The sequence below is a fragment of the Manis javanica genome, chromosome 9 (assembly GCF_040802235.1).
Source record: "Manis javanica isolate MJ-LG chromosome 9, MJ_LKY, whole genome shotgun sequence".
NCBI classification, from domain to species: Eukaryota; Metazoa; Chordata; class Mammalia; order Pholidota; family Manidae; genus Manis; species Manis javanica.
In genome coordinates this window covers 96,653,457-96,662,298 of record NC_133164.1, presented here as the reverse complement: position 1 = coordinate 96,662,298, position 8,842 = coordinate 96,653,457, and positions in this window count along the sequence as shown.

Below are 8,842 nucleotides of genomic sequence, written 5' to 3'. Positions count from 1 at the left end.
ATTACAAGATGGGGATAATGCAGGAATTTTTCCTAAATTCATTCATCCATTTATCCATCAGTTGCTGCCTTGGTATCTAGTATATGTCAGGTATTGTGGGGGATAGAAAGAAGTAGGAGACATGGATTGTTTTTGCATGTGATGATCTAATAGGGTTGCCGGTAGAAAAACAAATCACACTCGTAAGTATGAGTGGGTGCAAATAATTACAGAGGAAGATGACATAGTAATTATCTAGAATCAAAGGAAGAGTTCATGAAAGTGCTTGGTGATGGATTGTGCTGGGAAGGACATGGGAGATTTAATAGCTAAAAGAAACAGAGGGTCACTGAGGTGCAGCTGATGCTGAAAGTGGGAATGAGCATGAGAAGGTGGAATAGGCATTGGCTTGAACATATCAGCCTGTTTGGGGCAGAAAGTTAGCGGGGGGGGTGGTGGGAGACAATGAAAGACAAGATTGAAACCAGGCTCAGGAATATGAGCATTCAACAGAAGGTTATGAATCAGAGAGTGTCACTTTAGAGTGGTGTTTCAGTTGATTTTTACCCACTTGCCCAAGTAAGGTCCAGTTCCGTGCTCTGATATGCCTCAGTGATTGCTGCACAACACTAAACCAGGTTTTTTCCATGGTAAACCCAAAGAGGGCATATTAGAGAGAACAATCGTGTGGTTTGATTAGAACACTATTTCCCTGAGCATCAAATAATGTTCTCAATGGCAATCTGGTTTCCCCCCTAAAGCCACCATCTTCCTTATTCTAGCAGAACTGCTTCTCATCTGATAGTTTGTCAGCATTTTCTTAATTCCTCGTTGCTGTTTCCCAATCATGCTCTTACACTATCATGGAAAAAATCCCTCCTTTTTAGGTTCATGCAACTCTTGGCTACACTTCACCACTCCTTTTCATTTAGGACTTTAATTGCTGCCTTACCTCATTGTCTTTCTCTCTGATGTCCTAGGTGACTTCAATACCTGTGTAGACAGGCTGGGCTGGAGGTAGCAAAAACTCAACATATGTTCCTCTTGTACACTTCAGGGAAGAGATTACTCATTGGCTGTGGCATCCTTTCCTATTAAGCCTAGTTTAATCCAGAGAATCCTTGTCAGCACAGTGCTATGAAAGACAAAACATTTAGCTTTCTTGCTCCAACCTTAAAAGTTTAAACAATATTTTTATCTTTTACATCAGACCCATAATTCCAAGGTCATACTTTGGGTTTTTGTTTCTTTTAATCAACTATCAACTAACATCTTAAACTTGCTGTGTGGTCTCTGATCCTTCTTCTTCTATCCTTCCTAATGTGATGGATTTCCAATCCCTCACTTTTTTCTCAAGCTGCTATCTGGCATGATTCACCCCCTTCCCTGGCCAGCCTAGCAATGTGATGGGGGTTAGCATCTTACAAAAGTAAGACCTAGGCCTGGCTTTCCCAAAGTGCTAATATCCTGAAGGGTTACTTCATCATGTCCCCAAAGTTCCTAGCCTCAAATCAGCTGCTGTCATAGCAGGTGACCTTGTATTTTACTTTCTGAGACTTGCATTCATTCACTAAGGCTCGTCTCCGCTCCTGAGAAACTGGTGAATCACTGAGAGCTGTTCCTGGTCCCTTCCCACGCCTCTCCCCAAACACATTGTCATTTTCTGTCTCTCTCCTCATTTTCAACCTTTCCCTCTTTATTGGTTCCTTTTCCTTATCCTATGAGTATGCTCAAGCCTCTTCTATCTTAAAAACAAAACAAAACAAAATCCTCAAAACAATCTTCCTATATTCCACACTCTCTTCTGGAAACCATTTCCCTTTCTCCTGTGGATAGCAGTCAAGCTTCATGACCTCACATTCAGGCTTCAAGCCACTGCCTTTGATTTCCACCCCCATGCTTCTCAACATTTCTGGCAGACAGTGTGAGGGAACATCTGAGACTCAATCCGGAAGACTTTACAAGCCCCATCTTGCATGACTTTTCAGAAATGTTTAGTCTTATTGAATACGTCTGAGGACAAATGACCAGATTTCATTGGCATCATTATGACATTAATGGTCATGGGCTTGGGTTATTATGGTAATAGGAGTGACTTGCAAAAAACCTGCTTCAGTGTGAAGATAGGCTTAGTTCATATAACTTTTGGAGAAACCTACTATTTGGTCCGGTCTTGAGATGTGATATTATTTACTCCCTAGATATTGGTGTATATCACATAATAGGTGCTGAATAAATATCGGCAAAATACATAAATGAGGTCAGCAGAGAATCTAAATAATGGATAAATTCATCACATTCCTGCCTTCATTATATTGACTGTAGTGGTTTCTAAAGGCTGTAAGTACTTAATGTAGAGCATGGAACCCAGACTGGTGATCCTGGCACTGAATTTAAGCATATGACTCCAAACTCTTCAACCTCTAATCCCAAAGAACCAGGAAGGCTAAATGATTCTTTTGATATTTGACATATGTTTTCCATGCTTTATATAAGCCCAAAAAGTCTTTCTGGATACAGGTGAAGAAAACATAAGCTTTTCTCTTTTGTATCACACATGCAACAGTGCCCTTGGCCAAGACAAAGTTAAGGTATGGAATGTAAGACACAGACAAACAAAAGCTCAGGACATTGTGAGGGAGAAGAAAGAGTATCTAATTGAATTATTTTCCAGAGATAAGAGACCAGGGGAGGAGAAAAATTGCAATCTATACATAGAGTCGATTCTATTGGTTTTTCTAAAAGGATTATGTCATCGTGACAAATGTTGGGCAGATGGCCCTGGATGCTCAAGTCCGTAGCTGAGTCGGAGTGCATGTGTAATGCTGGGTACCACGAGGCTGCTTGCTCTGAGCTTGATCCTAGGATCCTCTCCAGGATGAAAGAGTCTATGTTAGGCTTTCATGAATGAAGCTAATTTGTGATGGTATTTAATAATGATGACAATGATATTTGTCCAGTATTTTCTTCTTTTTCAAGCTTATTAAAAAACATTGTCTCTCTTTTAGATTGTTGTTTACATTCCACGTTTCTTAAGCTTATTCCTACTTTTTGGGCCTTACCTCCTACTTTTTATCCGATATATAGCTTCCAATTCACCCCACATTGATCTTCTCTGACCCTTAAAACTGTCTTGTACTTTCCTGTGTTTTATGCATATGTACATATATATGTTCATTTTACTTGCAATGCCTCTTTTTTCCTTTTTATCTCCCCAAATTCTTAAAAACATAGCTCAAGCTTCATCTTCTCTGGAAAGTCTTCCCTTGAACTTCTACCCTGAACTCCCATAACTCTCATTATCTGTGCATCTTACTTGGCAGGAGTCTCTGTGCATTATTTAGAACTCTTGGTTGGTGAATGAAACCCAACTCAAACTATCTTAACTAAAAGAAGGAGATCTTTTGCGGGAGGTCACAAAACAGGGAAATTAAAAATTTGCATTTAGCTTTAGGAGCCGCTGAAGTTAGAGGCTCAGTGATATGTCAGGATGCTTGCAGTCTCTCATCTTTTCTCACATTTGCTTCTTTCTCAGACAGGCTTTCTCCATGTATTTGATAAGTTTCCATTGGCAGACTCTGGCCCTTCTTCTCCCAATTTAGGAAATTTAGGACTTCCTGGTGGTAGATGGGGGTTTTCTTAGAGACTTCTAGCATGAGATTCCTGGGGAGGATCCTCATTTCAAACTTAATCCCTGATCATTTCTGCACCAATTGCTGTGGTCGCGAGCATGAGTTACTGTGGTGCTGGTTCTATCTGAACCACAGAGAGATATTCCTTGTAGGAATAGAAGAATGAAGGAAGGTGGGCAAAAACAAAGGATATCCATACTATCTAGTAGGACAAAATTTATCTCATGTATTTAATGGTTTTCCTTTTCCCCAAGAATGTAAACCTTTAAGGCTTGAGACCATATCTCAAAGTCCTTTATTTCCCTGACCATTCGTTACACATACATTCTGTTCAAAAATATGTCAGAATGATTTTGCCATAATTATGTAGTATATCTGCAGATGGTTATTTTGATTGACTATGGTATGGTTTTAAACAGACCAAGCTGCTGAATATTACCCCCACAAACGCTACTTACCTGTACATTCTTCCAGGGCCATGGAATAGTCCTGAGGTCTCAGACAGCTGTCTTGCAAATATAGCCATTGGGTTGAGGGTGAGGGTGGAGGTGCAAATGAGAGCCTGGAAATGGATCTCTGCAAATCTAATCTCTTTGTTGGAAAGGCAATTCCATGTGCACAGTCTGATGGTGTATTATCTTCAAAAGAGAAAAACATGATTAATAGTAGAACATAATATATGACACTAGGGTAGCTGGAAAAAAGAGCCAATTTTCTTTTCGGCACTTGGACCCCCTTGGAAGTAAGTTTTGTAAATTCAAAAAAGTGTTGTATAAATCTGGTAAAATTTCTATTGGAATAGATGACCTATTTAGTCTATTACATCTCTAGTTTCTACAATTTTGAGATTCCTTGGGGCATATGCAGAATGGAGCAATCGAAGAACAGCAAATTTCACAGTATGGTCCACCATCTGTATAGGAGCAGCAAGAAAACTGATGGGATTCCTCTCCCTGGCAGATATTTATTTCTCAAGTGCCTTTAAAACAGGAGGTCTGCAAAATTCTTCATGAGTGGTTAAAACATGAAGATTGATTTACAAATGTATATTTACTAGGAGGAAATATTTCACAATGTGCCTAAATTTCCATTAAAAAATCTAACTCAAATATTTCCAGCTTCTCCCCAGACCCCTTAGCTCCCACAATTTTAAAAAATCAAGGAACATTTGTAAGTGCTAAATGTTAAATGGTTATTCACAGTTAATTTTTAATCAACTAACAACAGTTATGTGTTAATTGAATGCCATTAACAAACCATAACTTGATGCATTAGCTCTTTTGTTATACAAAGAAACTTTTCCCTACAGCTTTTACATATTGTCTTATTTCCTTCTAAATAGAACATCAATATCTACAGACTGAATTTAACAAGTGCATTTGTTGACAGGTGTGTGCAAGTGTATGTGTTTGTGCACCCATTTAAAACAAGTCAGAATACACTGAAGTACTGAAAATGAAATCCAGATTTAGTCCTATGAAAGAAATCAGATTAGCAGCAGCAGAACCAAAAGTCAATTTGACGTTTTGGAATTTTAATCTTAACACATTGTTTTTACTGTGAATTGCTGAATAAGTTGCTTAATATTTCTTTGGCTTCTATCCTCAAGAATTAACTTTTGAAAACATGACTGAATTGATTTTGATGGGGGATATTTCTTCATCATAGGATGCAACAGAAAGCTAACACCATTCTTGCAACTAAAAAGACAAATACAAAACTAATATAGAAAATCACCCTAATATATTTCTGGAAATATAGCATAGCTTTGAGGTCAAAATAAGATACAGCCTGGATCACAGTGTACAAATTATCATGGCTTCAGTGGAATAGACCAGAGTCATCAGGGTCCTAAGAACAAGGTCCAGGGAAGATGAAGAGACAATACTTGCATGGTCTGCCTGGTTGTCATGGTTGTCAGACATCCTGTCCATAACTCCCGGGGGGAAATTCTGGGGCAAAATACCTCTAAAACCAAAATCAGTCAAAGGGAAAAATAAAGTTAAGAAACTTGTTTATTTCTTACAAGCAGTTGTCCTGTCTCTTTCTGGACCAGGCTGCAGCAGAAGAGAGCTCCACCCAACCTTCCCAGTCCAGATAAACCCTTGCACACCCTTCTAATTACCTATTGATATGTAGATGGACCACTACTCTCCACCCCTTGAGACACCTATTGAAATACAAATGCACTAAAGCCAGGCAAGATATTCTGGAAATACTGGAATTTTACCCACAGCCCACCCATTTCAGAAATCTCACCTCACAATCTACACATTCCCCATCTTCCACAGTGGCCCTTGTGTGAGGAAACTGGAGCATTGTAACCAGGCTAGTAACATAAAATAGCAACAGCAATAAAATCATGATAATCCTCAAGCCAGATGATTCAGCTAGGTTCAAAGTCCTATGCATATTAAGTCCATAGCTCACCCATTCCAGAGGCAGGCAGTAGCTTAACAGGTAGGGAGTTCAGAGCAATCAGCATGTGGCAGCTGCATCCAGGGGATGCATCCAGGCCACAAGGACTGTAGAAGAAAATAAGCTTAAGGGTGATAAGATACATGTATTAACAACACCAGCATAGGCAAATCTTGTCCATCAGGTAGGATACATACAAGAGAGTGGTCCTGTGATAGGACAGTGGCAGGAATGGGATCTCATCCTGGTCTAGTATGTCAGATTTTCACCCCCCTCCCTGTGGGAGTTACAGATGGGTCAATATATAGGGCTATGGGAGGTATATGCAGTGGCCATAAAGATAAAACAAAACTTCTCCGTAAGATGCTCTTACCTCCTGGACGTTTTGCATACTCTAATGTGACCCCTGGGGGCCACTGGGCTGTTACTACAGGAATACGCATGAGGCCAGCTTCCAGGCCTTTTCCCCAAGGTGCCAGAAGGGACAGCCATCTCTGGTTCATGTGTCTAGTAGAGAGGGTGCTACACTGCTGTAAATATGTACCCCATTTGGCCAGTGTAGGCCTCTGTGCCACTCCATGGCCTTTGGATCCAGTCTTGCACTCACCCTATGATGGGATAGTTTGTTATTACCCTTGATGGAGCTGTTCCGGTGATGGGCTCCATAGCCAGCCAAGTGTGGCACACAGCAGTCAGTTGCTTCTCTTTCAGCATGTACCAGACCTCTGCTCCTTTCCATACTTGTGACCAGAATCCAATGGGTTGGCGTGTTCATTCAAGCTGCTGCCAAAGACCCCGTGCATAACCATCTTTGGTTACATGAACATCTAGCTCACAAGGCCTTGATGGGTCCATTATACTCAAGACCTGTATAGCCTTGACTGCTCGCTTAGCAGCAGTAAAAGCAGCTGCACATGTCTCGTCCCAGTCCCACCTGATACCCTTTTGTACCAACTGGTAAAGGGTTTCAGAATTTGTGCCAAGTTTGGGATAAACACTCTCCAGTAGCCCAGAAGACCCAAAATCTCTTGTAATACTGCCACAGTGGTACAGGTAGGGAAAGCCTGGACCTTGTCTATGACTGCTTCAGGAATAACTTTAGTTTTACCCTACCAGACAACCCCAAAGAATTTTACAGACAAACTAAGGTCTCTAAGCCTTAGTGCTGTTCACAGCCCGTCCTTTCTCCTGTAGATGTTGTAGCAGTCTAGGAACTGCCCCTTCTAAATTTGAAAGAGAGTCAGATGTGAGCATAACATCATCAATGTAGTGATACAGCCATTTGCGGCTTCTTCCATGTGGCCAAGTCTTGGGCTAAAGTTCATGACAAATGGTGGGACTGTGGAGGTATCCCTGTGGGAGGACAGTGAATGTCCACTGCTGGCCTTTCCATATGAAGGTAAACTGTTCCTGAATTTCCTGTACTATGTCAATAGAGAAGAAAGCATTAGCAAGGTTCACAACATAATGCTATGTCCCTAGTTCATGACTTAGTGTGTCCATAAGGGCTGCTATTGAGGGGACAGCAGCATGCAAAGGGAGTGTGACTTTATTCAATTCTCTATAATCCTCGGTCATACCCCAGGAGCCATCTGGCTGTTTCACTGGCCACACTAGTGAAATTAAAAGGACTATGAATGGGCTTTATGATACCGACCTTCTCCAACTGCTATAAAGTTTCTCCAATTTTCTTGTGCCCCTCAGGCAAATTATACTGCTTAGTATTTGTCACCCACTGAAGTACAAGCAGAGCTACAGGTGTATGTCCCCTCAGAATTGCCTTTACCACACATACCCTCAGTCTGAACTCACCTGCAGTGGTATTTAACCACAGGTTCTGCTGGATATAGACCTCCAAAATATATTCAGTGATGGGAGAAATGTACACAGTATACTCCTTGGGGAGTAAACATCCAGTCTCTAGTGGGATTTGGGCTTTCTTCACTCTAATTGCCTTACCCCATAGCCATCTATCACAGCACAGTCCCAGGAAAACTCTCAGGGTTGCCGTAAAGCATAACACATTCAGCTCCTCTGTCCACCAGTGCCAGGACATGCTGTACATTCATGGGGGGACCAATGAATTGCTAATTCTACATGTGGCCTCCAGTCCCTACCACATCCCCAAAGTGGGCACTTTGACCCCCACCTCAGTCAAACTGTGATACCCAATTGTCCTCCTGTGGGGGTGAAGGAACAGTTGGGCTCTGAGTACCACTTCCTACAAAGTCTTGCAGGGACACAGGCCAGACATGGGACTTTGCCTCCAGCTTCCATGTCCTGGACCTCAGCAGCTGGAACTGCTGCTCTGACTTCTATTGGTGCCTCAGTTCTAACAAGATCCTACTGGGCTGCCCATCAAGTTTTTCTTTCACTACCCTGGCCTTTATCAAATCAACCCACACATGGGTCCTTGGGACCTTCACAAGGCTCTTTGCACCTTTCCTTTCAGTTGTACCCCATACTTCCTTCTGTGCTCTTATTGTTTTAACCTCCCCCAGATCTGCTAAAGTCTGACTAGACTCACTTATGGGGTGCCCTATGAGGGGGACAATAATAGTCACTAGAAACTCAAAGAGAGATGGGGGAGCTGTATGAAGCACCAGATTATTCATTCCTACGGTGAATAACTTCTCATAGGGGCCCTGGGGGTCCATATTATAGATAATATTTTTAATGTCCAATTCCCACAACACCTGTTGGAGCTCTGCCTAGGTTTTCCAGCTAGTGGGTAAGTATGGTAAATCACCCTGATTAGGCCAAACTGCCCTGATGGCTACTGTCAGCCAGTCCAGAAGCATCTGATTCCCTGA